The 18751-nt window shown below is 42.9% G+C and overlaps 1 protein-coding gene and 1 long non-coding RNA gene across 4 annotated transcripts in view; both read left to right on the plus strand.

The window, feature by feature from the left end:
- The window catches only part of LOC120053186 (potassium/sodium hyperpolarization-activated cyclic nucleotide-gated channel 2-like), a 132149-nt gene that overhangs the window by 1243 nt on the left and 112155 nt on the right, over positions 1-18751 (plus strand). The window lies entirely within an intron of this gene.
- LOC120053805 lies at positions 903-15048 on the plus strand. Of its 3 annotated transcripts, XR_005477541.1 has the most exons (6): positions 903-976; positions 1178-1276; positions 12230-12435; positions 12540-12655; positions 13604-13758; positions 13981-15048. It is a non-coding gene; the product is annotated as an uncharacterized LOC120053805 (long non-coding RNA). The 3 variants fall into 3 exon arrangements; XR_005477540.1 differs by having other exon boundaries at positions 13604-15048; XR_005477542.1 differs by lacking the exons at positions 903-976; positions 1178-1276 and adding an exon at positions 10981-11211 and having other exon boundaries at positions 13604-15048.

The raw sequence follows: 18751 nt of genomic DNA on the forward strand, positions 1-18751 counted from the left end.
GTTCTTAACTGACTTGCCTAGTTAAATAAAATATTAGAGCTGCAATATGGAACTTTCTTGGGACCAGATCAAATTCACATAGAAAAGTGAGTTATAGATCTGTTATTCTCATTGAAAGCAAGACTAAGAAGCAGTAGATCTATTCTATGTGAGCTATTTCCATGTTTCCCGTTCTTAAGTTTCATTTTTGAGTCTTACTTTCGGTTTTGTACACCAGCTTCAAATAGCTGAAAATACAATATTTTTGGTCATGGAAAATATATTTCACAGCGGTTTAGATGGTACAATGATTATCTACACTATCCTTGCTTGTTTTGTCACATAAACTGAAATTAGCAAGCAGGAAACGGAGGAACAATTTTTGCATAGTGCATCTTTAAATACACATTAAACAGTATAACAGATTCATTAAATAATTGTCCTATAATTCCTTTATGAAATGCTTTATGGGCAATTTATTAAGCATGCTTTCAGTTTATTTTTATTACATTTTTATTTAACCTTTATTTAACTAAGCAAGTCAGTGGGTAGGCTTTTCTATTATAACACATTTTGTCAAATTCCCTTATCGTGTCTGATTGATTACAGCGTTGTACACAGAAATCTGATATTTTTTTGTCACATAACTTGGTCAATTCAGTACCACAACCATAATACCCATAAAACCTAGCTGTAAAACCCGAAAATGGTTCCAATCGTTTTTCCACCATTCATTTTTCCGTAGGGGAATTTCAAACTACTTCATAAGGTCTGTTTTTTGGTGTAGGCTTATCCCAGCGTGACATTTTGAAAACCGCGCAAATCTCTCTCGTACAAGGTAACTTTTATCAGTATATTCTTCTGTAATTACTTTCAAAAAATAAAATGCTAATTAGCTGCTAATGTGGCTATTATACAGAACTACACATCCTATTGCAAGCTTTGACGTAATCACTGGAAAGAACCTCCACATTTCTCCATGCAAACTCAACCACAGGTAACCTAGCAAGTAGACATTACAGCCTTTCTAGTTTCTCGTGTAAATAATTGATATTGTGTATTTCTTGTGTGTATTCTTGTTTTAGCATTTTTCAAATTACCTAGCTAGCTACCATAGCATTTTTTCATTACTATTATTTTTTTAATTACCCTGGCCTTTTTAGCTAACTAGCTAACCTTAGGTCTCTCCGTCGATCAGAAGCAAGGATTAACCAGTAACGTTACTAAGATAAGCACACGTGTATTTGATCGTTTTCCATCCTCTGAGTGAGAGGCATCGCTGGAGCTGTGTGATAAGGTAAGTCCTGTTTGCTAGCTGCTAACAAGCTATTTTGGTTTGGTCAAAGAGCTGTGGTTAGCTAGATGCTTTTGAAAATTAGCTAGATAACCACCGACTGTAGTTACGTGTACAACACACTTTACTTTCCTTACAAGTAAAAAGAAAACCAACATAGGATAGCATAATGACTGTTTTGAACTTTTATTATTTACCTATTATTAAGTTCTTTGTGAGCTAGCCAGCTACATAACGTTAGCTCACAGTTTGTGTAGTCATACTTTTTCACTTGGTGACATGCTAGCTAACGTTAGCCTACCAGGGCAGATATACAGCTAGCTAAATATCGCCTGGTGAGCTAGGTAGTTAGGCACCTTGGTTGGCTAGTTAGCTACATTAGCTAATGTTAGCTAGCTAACGTTGCACGATATCTCACCGTGGTGTTGTGGGACTTTACCAATAAGCGGTGACATGTTAAATCAAATCAAATTTGATTTGTCACATGCACCTAATACAACAGGTGTAGACCTTACAGTGAAATGCTTACTTACAAGCCCTTAACCAACAATGCAGTTTTAAGAAAATAGGGTTAAGAAAATATTTACTAAATAAACAAAAGTAAAAAGTGAAAAATAAAAAGTAACAATAAAAAATAAAATAACAATAATGAGGCTATATACAGGGAGTCAATGTGCAGGGGTACAGTTTAGTCGAGGTAGTTTGTACATGTAGTTAGGGGCAAAGTGACTATGCATAGATAATAAACAGCGAGTAGCAGCAGTGTAAAAACAAAGGGTGGGTCAATGCAAATAGTCCGGGTGGCCATTTGATTAATTATTAAGCAGTCTTATGGCTTGGGGGTAGAAGATGTTAAGGAGCCTTTTGGACCTAGACTTGGCGCTCCGGTACCGCTTGTCGTGCGGTAGCAGAGAGAACAGTCTATGACTTGGGTGACTGGGGTCTTTGACATTTTTTGGGGCCTTCTTCTGACACCGCCGAGTATATAGGTCCTGGATGGCAGGAAGCTTGGCCCCAGTGATGTACTGGGCTGTACGCACTACCCTCTGTAGCGCCCAGGGTTGGGTAGGTCACTTTCTAAATGTAATCCATTACAGTTACTACTTACCTGTCCAAAATTGTAATCAGTAACGTAACTTTTGGATTACCCAAACTCAGTAACGTAATTTGATCACATTCAGTTACTTTTAGATTACTTTCCCCTTAAGAAGCATTAGAAGAAGACAAAACTGTACAGTTGAATTTGGAAGTTTACATACATCTTAGCCAAATACATTTAAACTCAGTTTTTCACAATTCCTGACATTTAATCAAAGTAAAAATTCCCAATCTTAGGTCAGTTAGGATCACCACTTTATTTTAAGAATGTGAAATGTCAGAATAATAGTAGAGACACTGATTTATTTCAGCTTTTATTTCTATCATCACATTCCCAGTGGGTCAGAAGTTTACATACACTCAATTAGTAACTGGTAGCATTGCCTTTAAATTGTTTAACTAGAGTCAAACGTTTTGGTTAGCCTAACACAACCTTCCCACAATAAGTTGGGTGAATTTTGGCCCATTCTTCCTGACAGAGCTGGTGTAACTGAGTCAGGTTTGTAGGCCTCCTTGCTCGCACACGCTTTTTCAGTTCTGCCCACAAATTTTCTATGGGTTTGAGGTCAGGGCTTTGTGATGGCCACTCCAATACCTTGACTTTGTTGTCCTTAAGCCATTTTGCCACAACTTTGGAAGTATGCTTGGGGTCATCGTCCATTTGGAAGACCCATTTGCGACCAAGCTTTAACTTCCTGACTGATGTCTTGAGATGTTGCTTCAATATATCTACATCATTTTCCTCACTCATGATGCCATCTATTTTGTGAAGTGCACCAGTCCCTCCTGCAGCAAGGCACCCCCACAACATGATGCTGCCACCCCTGTGCTTTACGGTTGGGATGGTGTTCTTCGGCTTGCAAGCCTCCCCCTTTTTCCTCCAAACATAACGATGGTCATTATGGCCAAACAGTTCTATTTTTGTTTCATCAGACCAGAGGACATTTCTCCAAAAAGTACATTCTTTGTCCCCATGTGCTGGCTTTTTAATGGCGGTTTTGGAGCAGTGGCTTCTTCCTTGCTGGGCGGCCTTTCAGGTTATGTCGATATAAGACTCGTTTTCCTGTTGATATAGATACTTTTGTACCTGTTTCCTCCAGCATCTTCACAAGGTTCTTTGCTGTTGTTCTGGGATTGATTTGCACTTTCGCACCAAAGTACGTTTGAGACAGCTCTAGGAGACAGAACACGTCATCTTCCTGAGCGGTATGACAGCTGCATGGTCCCATGGTGTTTATACTTGTGTACTATTGTTTGTACAGATGAACGTGGTACCTTCAGGCATTTGGAAATTGCTCCCAAGGATGAACCAGACTTGTGGAGGTCTACAATTTCTTTTCTGAGGTCTTGGCTGATTTCTTTTGATTTCCCCATGATGTCAAGCAAAGAGGCACTGAGTTTGAAGGTAGGCCTTGAAATACATCCACAGGTACACCTCTAATTGACTCAAATGATGTGAATTAGCCTATCAAGCTTCTAAAGCCATGACATAATTTTCTGGAATTTTCCAAGTTGTTTAAAAACTTCTTATGGCCGAGATCCTGTTAACGGGATCGACTTGACAACAGCTAGTGAAAGTGCAGGACGCCAAATTCAAAACAACAGAAATCTCATAATTAAAATTCCTCAAAAATACAAGTATTTTACACAATTGTAAAGATACATTTGTTGTAAATCCAGCCACAGTGTCGGATTTCAAAAAGGCTTTACGACGAAAGCACACCAAACGATTATGTTAGGTCAGTACCTAGTCACAGAAAAACACAGCCATTTTTCCAGCCAAAGAGAGGAGTCACAAAAAGCAGAAATAGAGATAAAATTAATCACTAACCTTTGATGATCTTCATCAGATGACACTCATAAGACTTCATGTTACACAATACATGTATGTTTTGTTCGATAAAGTTCATATTTATATCCAAAAATCTTAGTTTACATTGGCACCTTATGTTCAGTAATGTTTTGCCTCCAAAACATCCGGTGATTTTGCAGAGAGCCACATCAATTTACAGAAATACTCATAATAAACATTTATAAAAGATACAAGTATTATACATGGAACTTTAGATAAACTTCTCCTTAATGCAACCGCTGTGTCAGATTTCAAAAAAACTTTACGGAAAAAGCACACCATGCTATAATCTGAGTACAGAGCTCAGAGCCCAAACAAGCCATACAGATATCCGCCATGTTGTGGAGTCAACAGAAGTCAGAAATAGTATTATAAATATTCACTTACCTTTGATGTTCTTCATCAGAATGCACTCCCAGAAATCCCAGTTCGACAATAAATGTTTGTTTTGTTCGATAACGTCCATAATTTATGTCCAAATACCTCCTTTTTGTTCGCGCGTTTTGTTCTAAAATCCAAATTGATGACGCTCAGGTCAGACGAAAAGTCAAAACATTCCATTACAGTTCGTAGAAACATGTCAAACGATGTATAGAATCAATCTTCAGGATGTTTTTAACATAAATCTTCAATAATATTTCAACCGGAGAATTCCTTTGTCTTCAGAAATGCGATGGAACGCAGGTCGCTCTCACGGGGGCGTGCGTGATCAACTCATGCAAGACACCTGACTCAAAGAGCTCTCCTTCCCTCATTCTTCACAGTAGAAGCATCAAACAAAGTTCTAAAGACTGTTGACATCTATTGGAAGCCTTAGGAAGTGCAATATGATCCCAAAGACACTGTATATTGGATAGGCAAACCTACAAACCTCAGATTTCCCACTTCCTGGTTGGATTTTTTCTCAGGTTTTTGCCTGCCATATGAGTTCTGTTATACTCACAGACATCATTCAAACAGTTTTAGAAACTTCAGAGTGTTTTCTATCAAAATCTACCAATAACATGTATATCTTAGCTTTTGGGACTGAGTAGCAGGCAGTTTACTCTGGGCACCTTATTTATCCAAGCTACTCAATACTGCCCCCAGCCATAAGAACTTAAAGGAGCTGTCAACTTAGTGTATGTAAACTTCTGATCCACTGGAATTGTGATAGAGTGAGTTATAAGTGAAATAATCTGTCTGTAAACAATTGTTGGAAAAATTACCTGTGTCATGTACAAAGTAGATGTCCTAACCGACTTGCCAAAACTATAGTTTGATAGCAAGAAATTTGTGGAGTGGTTGAATACGAGTTTTAATGACTCCAACCTAAGTGTATGTAAACTTCCGACTTCAACTGTATGTTACCATTTGAACGACATCTATTGCAGGATAAATCAATGTTAAAGTTTACATAGCTGGCCATATATAGATGTTAAATTGTTTTTTTTGTGTTGGTTATGTAGGCTTCTTCTAACCCATCGCTTTCTACTACATATAATAATATGATTAAATTATATCTTTACATTAAAAACCAAAGTCTATCAGAGTTCCAGTCATTTCAATAAATGTTATACCCCTTGATCTTCAAGAATAGGACTTGGAAATATGGAAGTATAGATTAGCCAAAACGTTTTTACCTGAGCAGGACCTCAAAACTAAGGACTTATTAGCCAGCCCTACTCTGTTGTTTATGATTTTGTTGTCATGGAGGACTGATTGGGGCTCATTGATTCGAGTTGAAAAATAAATGCTGCGCTCATGGAATGGCATGCTTTCAGCGCTGCTAAAAAGTGCTATTTACATGTGAAAAATGTATGTCATATGCTGCATTTGCTATAGGCCTATTGTTAACCTTTTTGTTGGTGACACTTTGATATCTTGATAATATGTAGCTGTTTAAAGGGAAAATCAACAGATGAAAAAATAACAAAATTGTTGGACCTCTGTTTTGGTAAAAAGCTGAGGGATGGACCTGGAGAAATGTAACCACTCTCAGATTAATAGACAGAGCTATGAATTTAAAGACTGACCATCCATAATAGCACAATTTTTGTTTTAACCATGTTATGAGGGTATACAGTGTTTGTTTACATTTACAATGTTTACAAACATTGGAGAAAGCAAGCTTATATTTTGGGTTCTCATGGAGTGTGACAGTTATAAGTTATATTCTTCAAGAATCAAATGATATAGAGTACCAGTCAAAAGTTTGGACACACCTACTCATTCAAGGGTTTTTCTTTATTTTTGACTATTTTCTACATTTCTACATAATAGTGAAGACATCAAAACTATGAAATAACACATATGATATCATGTAGTAACCAAAAAAAGTGTTAAACAAATCAAAATATATTTTATATTTGAAATTCTTCAAAGTAGCCACCCTTTGCCTTGATGACAGCTTTGTACACTCTTGGCATTCTCTCAGCCAGCTTCTCCTGGAATGCTTTTCCAACAGTTTTGAAGGAGTTCCCACATATGCTGAGCACTTGTTGGCTGCTTTTCCATCACTCTGCAGTCCAACTCATCCCAAACCATCTCAATTGGGTTGAGGTTGGGTGATTGTGGAGGCCAGGTCATCTGATGCAGCACTCCATCAGTCTGCTTCTTGGTCAAATAGCACTTACACAGCCTGGAGGTGTGTTGGGTCATTTTCCTGTTGAAAAACAAATGATAGTCCCACTAAGCACAAACCAGGTGGGATGGCGTATCGCTGCAGAATGCTGTGGCAGCCGTAGCCATGCTGGTTAAGTGTGCCTTGAATTCTAAATAAATCACAGACAGTGTCACCAGCAAAGCACCCCCACACAATCCCACCTCCTCCTCCATGCTTCATGGTGGGAACCACACATGTGGAGATCATCCTTTCACCTACTCGTCGTTTCACAACGACATGGCGGTTGGAACCAAAAATCTCAAATTTGGACTCATCAGACAGATTTCCACAGGGTTAATGTCTATTGCTCGTGTTTCTTGGCCCAAGCAACTCTCTTATTCTTATTGGTGTCCAGTAGTAGGAGTTTCTTTGTTCCTTGTTTGTCAACAGTTGATGTTGAGATGTGTCTGTTACTTGAACTCTGTGAAGCATTTATTTGGGCTGCAATCTGAGGTGCAGTTATTCTAATGAATTTATCATCTGTCTCTGCTAGGTAAAGCCCTGCCTTATCTCCTTAACTCACTGGTCACCTTAGCAGCACCCACCCGTAGCACGCGCTCCAGCAGGTATATCTCACCAGTTACCCCCAAAGCCAATTCCTCCTTTGACCTCCTTTCCTTCCAGTTCTCTGCTGCCAATAACTGGAACGAACTGCAAAAATCACTGAAGCTGGAGACTCATATCTCCCTCACTAGCTTTAAGCACCAGCTGTCAGAGCATCTCACAGATCACTGCACCTATACATAGCCCATCCAACTACCTCATCCCCATACTGTATTTATTGATTTATCTTGCTCCTTTGCACCCCAGTATCTCTACTTGCACATTCATCTTTACATTAATCACTCCAGTGTTTAATTGGTATATTGTAATTACTTTGCCACCATGGCCTATTTATTGCCTTACCTACCTTATCATACCTCATTTGCACACACTGTATATAGATTTTTTTCCTACTGTAAATATTGACTGTATGTTTGTTTATTCCATGTGTAACTCTGTGTTGTTGTATGTGCCGAACTGCTTTGCTTTATTCTTGGCCAGGTCGCAGTTGTAAATGAGAACTTGCTCTCAACTGGCCTACCTGGTTAAATAAAGGTGAAATATATAATAAAATCTGCAGCAGACGTAACTCTGGGTCTTCCTTTCCTGTGGCGGTCCTCATGAGAGACAGTTTCATCATGGCGCTTGATGGTTTTTGCGACTGCACTTGAAGAAACTGTCAAAGTTCTTGAACTTTTCCACATTGACTGACCTTCATGTCTTAAAGTAATGATGGACTGTCATTTAGCAACTACAGGTTACCCCTTTAAGTCTATCAAAAGTGTGCGAGTTTGAGCATGTGTCCATTAGGCCTATAGATTCTTTTTAGCAGCGTATATTACATTGGCTGGGATCCGCACTATGCAGCTGTTGCAAGAGCGCATTTTTCACTGGCTGTCCACTGGTTTCAAAAATAATGATTGATAAGCAGCTTAAACTTCTTGAATTCAACCATCTGTATCGCCGTAGACAACATCACTGCTGTCATCCTTACCTCCAAGTGTTTATGGAAATTGGATAATCTTTGGATGCCGACAGCAGTCGCACCATTGGAAGACTGTAGCCTACAAAAGCCTATTGCTGTGCTTTTCCCGCGATCGATCAAACACATTTGGTGTGTCATCGTAGTGTGTGTCTTGTGGTCAGACTCGCTCAGGTGGAACAAACTTAAACTTGCGCATTTTGCTGATTAGAATGTCATTGAGAAAACAGGAAAGTGTCAAAGATGTTTTTTCCGCAAACATCCTTTCTGAATTTAAAAGTAATCCTTGAAGTTATCATCTAGTTTTTCCAAAGTATCTGTAATCTGATTACAATATTTTTGTGGTAACATAATGGATTACAGTTACCGTTTTTTTTGGTAATCCCTTACATTTAACATTTAATCCGTTACTCCCTAACCCTGTTTGCGTCTTACGGTCAAATGCCGAGCAGTTGCCATATCAGGTGGTGATGCAACCGATCAGGATGCTCTCGATGGTGCAGCTGTATAACTTTTTGAGGATCTAGGGACCCATGCCAAATCTTTTCAGTCTCCTGAGGGGGAAAAGGCGTTGTCGTGCCATCTTCATGACTTTCTTGGTGTGTTTGGACCATGATAGTTTGTTGGTGATGTGGACACCAAGGAACTTGAAAATCTCGACCCGCTCCACTTCAGCTCCATCGACGTGAATGGGGGCGTTTTCGGCACTCCTTTTCCTGTAGTCCACGATCATCTCCTTTGTCTTGTTCACGTTAACGGAGAGGTTGTTTTCCTGGCACCACACAGTCCCCGGCCACTAGGAGCGCCGCTTCTGGATGAGCATTTTCTTGTTTGCTTACAGCTTTATACAGCTCGTTGAGTAAGGTCTTAGTGCCAGCATCAGTTTGTGGTGGTAAATAGACGGCTACGAAAAATATAGATGAAATCTCTCTTGGTAGATAGTATGGTCTACAGCTTATCATGAGGTACTATACCTCGAGACTACCTTAATATTATACATCACACACCAGCTGTTTTTGACAAATAGACACCCCCCCCCACCCCTCGTCTTAACTTCTTTGATATAGGGGGCAGCATTTTCACTTTTGGATGAATTGCGTGCCCATAGTGAACTGCCTCCTACTCTGTCCCAGATGCTAATATATGCATATTATTATTACTATTGGATAGAAAACACTCTGAAGTTTCTAAAACTGTTTGAATGATGTCTGTGAGTATAACAGAACTCATATGGCAGGCAAAAACCTGAGAAACAATCCAAACAGGAAGTGAGAATTCTGAGGCTGGTCGATGTTAAACTCATCGCCTATTCAATTCCCTGTAATATATGGATCTGTTTGTTCCACTAGATGTCAACAGTCGGTAGAACGTTGAATGAAGTTTATACTGTGTTGTGGGACCGGATGAGAGGGGAATGAGTCAGTGGTCTGGCAGATTGCCAGTTCCTGGTCACGCGCTTTCCTCATGATATCGCCTTGCGCTCCATAACTTCTACAGACATAAAGGAATGCTCCGGTTGGAGCGTTATTGGATATATATGATAACAACATCCTGAAGATTGATTCTCTACTTACTTTGACCAGTTTATTCGACTTGTAATATAACCTTTTGAAGTTTTTGTCCGACGTTTGCCTGCATCTGCGTGAGCGTTTGGACACGTGTACTACACATGCTAGCAAAAGTAGCTACTTAGACATAAGTAATGGACATTATCGAACAAAATAACGATTTATTGTGGAACTAGGATTCCTTGGAGTGCATTCTGATGAAGATGATCAAAGGTAAGGGAATATTTATGATGTAATTTCGTATTTCTGTTGACTCCAACATGGCGGAGAAATGTTGTTAAATCTGAGAGCCGTCTCAGATTATTGCATGGTGTGCTTTTTACGTAAAGTGTTTTTGAAATCTGACACAGCGGTTGCATTAAGAACAAGTGTATCTTTAATTATATGTAAAACATGTGTCTTTCATCAAAGTTTATGATGAGTATTTCTGTTATTTGACGTGGCTCTGCAATTTCTCCGGATATTTTGGAGGCATTTCTGAACATGGCGCCAATGTAAACCGAGATTTGTGGATATAAATATGCACATTATCGAACAAAGCATAAATGTATTGTGTAACATGATGTCCAATGAGTGTCATCTGATGAAGATCATCAAAGGTTAGTGATTCATTTTATCTCTATTTCTGCTTTTTGTGACTACTGTCTTTTGCTTGGAAAATGGCTGTGTTTGTCTGTGACTATGTACTGAGTTAACATAATCGTTTGGTGTGCTTTCCCCGTAAATCCTTTTTGAAATCAGACCCGTTGGCTGGATTCACAACATGTGTAGCTTTAATTTGGTGTCTTTCATGTGTGATTTCATGAAAGATTGATTTTTATTGTAATATATTTGAATTTGGCGCGCTACATTTTTTCTGGCTTTTGGCCAAGTGGGACGCTACCGTCCCACATATCCCAGAGAGGTTAACAGATGTAGCTGTTCTGTCCTGCCGATGCACGGAAAACCTAGCCAACTGTATATTATCCGTGTCGTTGTTCAGCCATGATTTTAATGTCCCGTTGGTAGGATGGTCTCGAACGGAGCTCATCCAGTTTATTCTCCAGTGACTGCACGTTGGCTAATAGAACGGATGGTGGAAGTGGATTACCTACTCGCCGACGAATTCTCACAAGGCACCCGGATCTCCGCCCCCTGTATTTAGTTATTTTCTTCATGTGAATGACAGGGATTTGGGCCTTGTCTGGGAGCAACATTACCTATATCCTTTGCGTTGGACTCATTAAAGAAAAGATCTTCATCCAGTTCGAGGTGAGTAATCGCTGTTCTGATATCCTGAAGCTCTTTTTGGTCATAAGAGATGGTAGCATCAACATTATGTACAAAATAAGTTACAAACAGTGTGAAAAAACACACAAAATAGCACAATTGGTTAAGAGCCCGTAAAACGGCAGCCATCCCCTCCGGCGCCATTCTTCTGAATTAGTGAATGTGCCTAACGTTAGTGATTAGCGATAACTAGCTAACATTATTTAACATTAATTAACATGTCACCACATGGAAAAGTGTGACTACATGAACGGCGACCTAACGTTAACTAGCTGGCTAACAAAGGACTTGTGGGCTCAATGTTTTCCCATACAAAACACAAAACGGTTTTGTTCCACGAGTGCATCTGTTGTACACGACTAATCAAATGACCTGTGAAGTCAGTTATACATGTCAACAGGGATGGAAATTAAACTAGCCGGAGGATAGTACTTTTCAGACTGGGCTAGTAGACAATGTGCCAAACTAGCCTGACACAACAGTGAAATGGCTAGTAGAAAATGTGCCAAACTTTACAAACATCGCATGCCACAGATTTAGGACCTGAATGTTACCCGGGCTAGTAGAAAATTGTGGTCTGCTGGTCAGTGCCCAAAATCCTTATGTTCCATCCCTGCATGTCAGTCCCTTTCAGATGATCCCCCTATCACTGTTTGTCCTCCTCAGTGACCTCACAGCTGAGGGTTTTAACTTCCCTCTTGAGAATTAGAATCAGAAGTACAGTTGTATAGCTCATCACAATACTAAACCTCTTCGGGCAAATAGTATCCTAGACTGTCCTGATCATCTAATTGAGCATTCCAGATAATTCCTCCATCCCAGCAGAAATGTCCCATTCACATTGTAGGATTTTAGATGTGCAGATAGATGAAAGCCCAGTCCATTTTACAGTTACTATAGTCAAGTGTAGGTCTGTGGGTTATGGAATTTTAATATAGATTTTACCATTTTATTAATCAACTTAGCTAGCTAGTAAAAGTAACTTTTTTCTTTCTTTCAGATTGGTGGACCGGAAACCCAGTGGCAACAATCAGGTCTGTATCTGTCATTTTCCGGTGGGAAAGAGAAATGGCCCTGTATTTACCAGAAAAGGTAGCTCATCCTCCATGGCAGAAGAGAAAGATCCAGACTGTTGATTGGGAAAAAATAACAAACAATGAGGCATGAGGATTGGGTGTTGAGGGACCACTTGTCACATTGTCCAAGGTGGGTTTGTGTTATGATAAACAATGCATTTTCTGTCCAGATAAAGATGTTGATAGGGCAATGAGAAAGACCCACCACTGACCAAATGTCTCTTTGTTTTCCAGTCCAAAAGGAGTGCATCCCTTGTGCCATCTGGTGCACGGACATCCTTTGCCAGTGTGATCCGAGTGCAAGTGTCAAGTTGTAGAGACTACAACAGATCGAGCCTGTGGACGGACAGGTCAGTAACTCATCAAATATGATACAATATTGTGTAAAACATAGAATTTAAACATCACAACTATAAATTCCCACTGTGCCCATGATAAAATGCAATATGAATTGTGTCGTACTACTGAATGAAACTGTGAGGAGATGCACTCAGACTAGCCTTTGTGATTGAACTTACGTTAACTACATTACTTTAGTTGGCTGCTTTGAGCAACACTAGAGTGTAATATAACCTATTCTAGGAGCCTATTGTTTGTGTATGATCTTTATTCATTGTTCACTTGTTTTTCAACAATGTCAGGTATAGGTAGGGATGACTGGGGCCTTCAGCTAGTAAGACACAGGGAGTAAGAAATTATTTGAACATCACAGATATAAATTCCCACTGTGCTCATGATCAAATTAACTACATTACTTTAGTTGGCTGCTTTGAACAAAACTTGTATGTAATATAACTATCACGTTTCAGGTATGAGCCAGATGCAGACAGTGTCGAAGAAACAAAAGTTTATTTCTAGTACAGGGGCAGGCAAACAACAGGTCAAAGGGAGGCAGAGGTCAGTAATCCAGAGCGGCAGGCAGTCTCAGGGGCAGGCAGGGGTCAATAGTCCAGTTAGGTGGGGCAAGGTATAGAACGGCAGTCAGGCTCATGGTCAGGGCAGGCAGAATGGTCAAAACCGTGAAGGACTAGAAAACAGGAGCAAGAACAAACAGGAGCAGGGGAACAAACACTGGTAGGTTTCACGAAACAAAATTAACTGGCAACAGACAAACAGAGAACACGGTGATAAATACATAGGGGATAATGGGGAAGATGGGTGACACCTGGAGGTTGGTGGAGACAAGCACAAAGACAGCTGAAACAAATCAGGGTGTGACAATAACCTATTCTGGGAGCCTAGTGTGTCTGTATGAACTATGTGGAATCATTTTGGACCATTGGCTTCCCTGAAAACAGTTGCTGAAAAGCAGAGTCTGTCAGAGGTTGTCACGCTGGATGGGGATGGTGATGGAGACTTTGGTGGTTCACACAACGAAGAAGCAGATGTCCCTTCCAGTGATGTAGGGTTGACCTTGGACCTGGTGCCAGTAAGGATGGTCTTCACAGAAGCGGTAAGACCCTCCTTCCTTGATATAGGAATCCTTCGACTTCACCTTCTCTTCAATGGTAAGGTCCCTTGCACCATAGGGACACTTGACCTCCAACACAGCTGTGGTGCCCACCCAGAATCCCAGACCCCGTGAACCAAAGCCCTGACTCCTGCACATCCATCCCTGTAGCCATTTTAAAGGCCTTGATGCCTTCCTCTTTGTTACCTGTACCCCACTTTACAGACACCCATCCAACGACTGTGATCTGAGGACCCTTTTTAGCAGTGATGGAGTAACACGCTTGGCCCTAACCACTGCTCCATAATTGCTGGCTGTCAACCTCCATCTTCTCATGGTGTGTCAGTTGGGGTTGGTGCACTGTCGAACTGTTGCCTGCCATATAGCTTTCGGCTGCTCCACCACCAGCGCCATGCCAACCAGGATGCCGGCTTGCCCAAGGTGCCTTTGTTTTTTAAAAACAATTTCCAGTACAGACAGGGATGACAGGGAGGGTAGCAGTTGTTCTGGCTCAGGTTCAAGGAGACATGCCTTTCCACTGAACCTGCCCCAGAGACGGTTCCTTAGCTACTGAAGATCCTCCTCTGTGGGCTCTCAGGACAGAGGGTTGTAGTCTTCGGCCAGATACAGGTCCTCCACTGACTGCACCTGGTTGGGCACGGCTGGCTTCCTCCACTCGCATTCCACATCCGTACGGCCGATATTGTGACCCGCCAAAATAGGCTGCATGGCTACCTGTATGAGCTCCACGGAGGCATAGAGAGAATCACCTGGTCACCTATAGAGACCTGCCAGGAGGGAAGATGTTAAGTGCCACATGCCTTTCAATACATGAATTTGAACACCTTGAAATACATTTGTTGTAAGAAATGTGCTGTATAAATAAAGTTTGATTTGAATGATGACATTATAGCTGTAGAATATTTAATATACTGTAATTTTCACGAGGACCGGTGCCGTTTTTTCCCCTTCTTTTCAACTTTGAATTGACAACATTCTGGAACTGTTATCATTCATCTAAGTCTGGTATCTGGGGTAATCTGGTTAATGATTATATAAATTATTAAGTGTCTATTTCTTTGTAGAATGTTGACAGCTGTATAGAACACATTGTATTGCTAAGATTCTCAAACTTGATAGCTACACTCCGACACAGGATAAACTTTATCTCTCATATTGGCCCTGACTAAACCGATAAGTTGCCCCTCACTATAGCTGCACTTCTCCACATATCAAGGCTCAGGAGAAGACCCAGATGCAGACAGTTTCGAAGTAACAAAAGTTTATAACAAAAACAGGGGGGCAGGCAAACGACAGGTCAAGGGCAGGCAGAGGTCAACAATCCAGATCAGAGTCATAAACAGGAGACAAAGGGTTGTGAGACATAGGTTTAATCCTAGACACATAAAGTGGGATGTATACGGAGGGTACGGGGCAACAGAAGACGAACAGCAGAGGGGGCAAATCATCGTGGAGATGGGGAAAGGGCCAGTAAAACAGGGGGGGGGGGGGGGGAGTTTGCAGGACTCCACCCGGAGGGGCAGATCTCAAGTAGACAGCCATACCCTCTGCCCGAGACAACACCGGGGAGCCGGAGTCCGGTGTCAGTCCGCTTGTCGCCAATACCTGGAGGTAGTCTTGAGAAGAGCCGACTGGGCTCTCTTCCAGGTACGGCGACAGCGGCGGACAAACATCTGGCCCGAGGGTATGCCGGCGTCTTCCTCTTGCTCCGGGCCGAGCAGGGGAGGGTGTAGCGGGCGTATTCAACCGAGTTGCTGGCTCCAGGTGGTGGGGTTGGCGGAGACAAGGCAGCGAAGACTGGTCTCCAGGTCTTGATTGGCTTGCTCTGACTGGCCGTTGGACTGAGGGTGGAACCCGGAGGATAGGCTGGCCGACAACCCAATGAGTGTGCAGAACGCCTTCCAGAACCGGGACAAGAACTGAGGACCCTGGTCGGAGACCATATCCACCGGGAGTCCATGGATCCGGAAGACGTGCTGCACCATGAGCTGGGCCGTCTCTTTGGCAGAGGGTAGCTTGGGGAGAGGAATGAAATGGGAGGCTTTGGAAAACAGGTCCTCTACTGTCAGGATGGCGGTGTTGCCATCAGACGGTGGGAGACCTGTGAAGAAGTCCAGGGATATGTGAGACCAGGGACGGTGAGGGACAGGCAATGGTTGAATGAGACCAGCTGGAGCTTGCCAAGGAGTCTTGTTCTGCGCACACATCGTGCAGGCAGCGATGAACGCGGAGACGTCCGGAACCATGGTAGGCCACCAAAAGCGTTGCCGCACAAAGGCCAGGGTCCGATGAGAGCCCGGGTGGCAGACAAGCCTGGAGGATAGGTCCCACTCCAGGAGCAAGGGGCGTACAGCATCAGGATCTAATATCCGGTTATCTGTGCCCCCCCGGGGTTTGGCTGGGAACGTTGCGCCTCACGGACCTGCTTCTCTATTCCCCAGCTGATTAACGTCGCCAGGCACGAGGTGGGAAGGATGGTTTCGGGGTCCGAGGGTGTAGCCGCGGGGCTACAGTGGCATGGCAACGCATCCGGCTTGATATTCTTGAATCCCTGTTGGTAGGAGAGGGAGAAGTTAAACCAGGTGAAAAGCAGGGCCCACCTAGCTTGCCTGGAATTGAGACGCTTGGCGGTGTGGAGATAGTCCAGGTTCTTGTGATCAGTCCACACAATGAACGGATGTTTCGCCCCCTCCAACCAGTGTGACCAACCTTCCAACGCCATCTTCACTGCGAGAAACTCACGATTCCCCACATCGTAATTCCTCTTCGTGGCGTTGAGGTGGTGGGAGACGAAGGCGCAGGGGTGTAACTTGAGGTCCAGGGCAGAACGCTGGGACAGGACAGCCCCCACTCCGACATCCGAAGCATCGGCCTCCACCACGAACTGACGGGACGGGTCAGGAGGAACCAATATGGGAGCTGTGGTGAAGCAGTGCTTGAGGTCCCGTAACGCCCGGTCAGCAGCTGGGGATCACGTGAACGGAACCTTGGGAGAGGTGAGTGCAGACAGCGGGGAAGCCAGGGTGCTGCAGCCCTGGATAAAGTGGCGATAAAAGTTGGCAAAATTCCAGGAAACGTTACACGCTGCACTCTGGACGTAGGCTGGTGCCAATCCACCACCGCTCTCACCTTCCCGGGATCTATCTGTACATTCCCCGCAGTGATGATGTAACAAAGGACAGGGATGGTAGAGCGATGGAATTCACATTTCTCCTCTATTACAAAAAGCTGGTTCTCCAGGAGTCGCTGGAAGACCTGTCGGACGTGGAGCACGTGTTCTTGGGCTGAGTGGGAGAAAACGAGGATGTCGTCGAGGTAGACGAAGACAAACTGGTTCAACATGTCGCGAAGAACGTCATTAACCAGGGCCTGGAACACAGCTGGGGCATTGGTAAGGCCGAATGGCATGACCAGATATTCGTAGTGACTGCTGGCCATGTTGAAGGCAGTCTTCCACTCGTCCCTTCCCTGAATCCGCACCACATGGTAGGCGTTCCGCAGGTCAACTTGGAGAAAACGGTGGCCCCCTGGAGCGGCTCGAAGGCCGAGGCGATGAGTGGTAGCGGATAGCGGTTATTCACTGTGATGTCTTTGAGGCCCCGGTAGTCGATGCACGGGTGCAGGGTTTTGTCCTACTTCTCCACAAAGTAGAACCCTGTGCCGGCGGGGGAAGCTGAAGGACGGATACACCCTGCAGCTATGGAGTCCTCGATGTAGTTCTCCAGAGCCTTGGTCTCCGGACCCAACAGAGAGTACAGTCTTTCCCGAGGCGGGGTGGTGCCAGGTAAAAGGTCGATCCCACAGTCATAGGGTTGATGCGGAGGAAGTGAAGTGGCCCGGGCCTTACTGAAAACCTCCTGGATATCGTGGTACTCCACGGGAATGGCAGAGAGGTCCGGGGCAACTTCCGAGCCCACAGGAAGACTTCCCGGGGCAGGCTGCGCTGACTTCAAGCAATGGGTGTGGCAGAAGAGGCTCCAGCCCATGATGGCTCCAGCAGTCCAGTCAATGAGGGGATTCTGTCGCTGGAGCCAAGATGATCCCAAAACCACGGGAACCTGAAGAGACTTAACCTCTTTGGGCTCAAGGGGCAGTATTGAGTAGCCAGATAAAAGGTGCCCATTTCAAAAAGGCCTCGTACTCAATTCTTGCTCGTACAATATGCATAGTATTATTACTATTGGATAGAAAACACTCTCTAGTTTCTAAAACCGTTTGAATTATATCTGTGGGTGAAACAGAACTCGACTTAGAGCAATTTTCCTATGTGTATGTCAGAATGCAGAATTTTGCTGGCTGTTCTGAGACCTGTGTATTAATTTGCCTGTCCTCTATTGGTTGAGATGCACTGCATACGCCTTCCCCTGGGTGTCAGCGAATAGGGAGACTTGAAATGGAGTTTCTACGTAGTTCCCAAAGGTTATAAATTGCTTGGAACCGAAATGTCCCATCTTTCCACTCTTCGCTCTGACGCAGGGAGGGTCTTGGCATGTCATGTTAGAAGCTCTTGTTTTAGCTCCTAGTTATATCCGGCTCTGTTTTTATTCGATATAGGCGTTAAAGACATCGTAATGTTGTTATTTTAAACCGAATTATATCAGTTTATGTCAGTATATTGCGATTTTCGGGTATTTATTTTCGTGACGTTGTAGGAAGTTGGGTATCTCTGGCCCACATGGCTATTGTTTACTGCTAATTGCAACGTTGAAGACGACGTTCTCCAACCTAGCAACGATTCTTTTGGACAAAGGACACCTTTCCCAAGATTCTGATGGGAGTTCATCCAAAAGTAAGAACTATTTATGCTGATAATTCATTGTTCTGTTGGAAAAAGACGCCATTACTTGCAGTGTAGCCTTGCTTTATCGCACCCTGCATTGCGCAGTAACGTTAATTTTAAAAATGTAATTCAGCGATTGCATTAAGAACTAATTTGTCTTTCAATTGCTGTCCAACCTGTATTTTTTTAGTCAAG

Source organism: Salvelinus namaycush, chromosome 9 (genome assembly GCF_016432855.1).
Source record: "Salvelinus namaycush isolate Seneca chromosome 9, SaNama_1.0, whole genome shotgun sequence".
NCBI classification, from domain to species: Eukaryota; Metazoa; Chordata; class Actinopteri; order Salmoniformes; family Salmonidae; genus Salvelinus; species Salvelinus namaycush.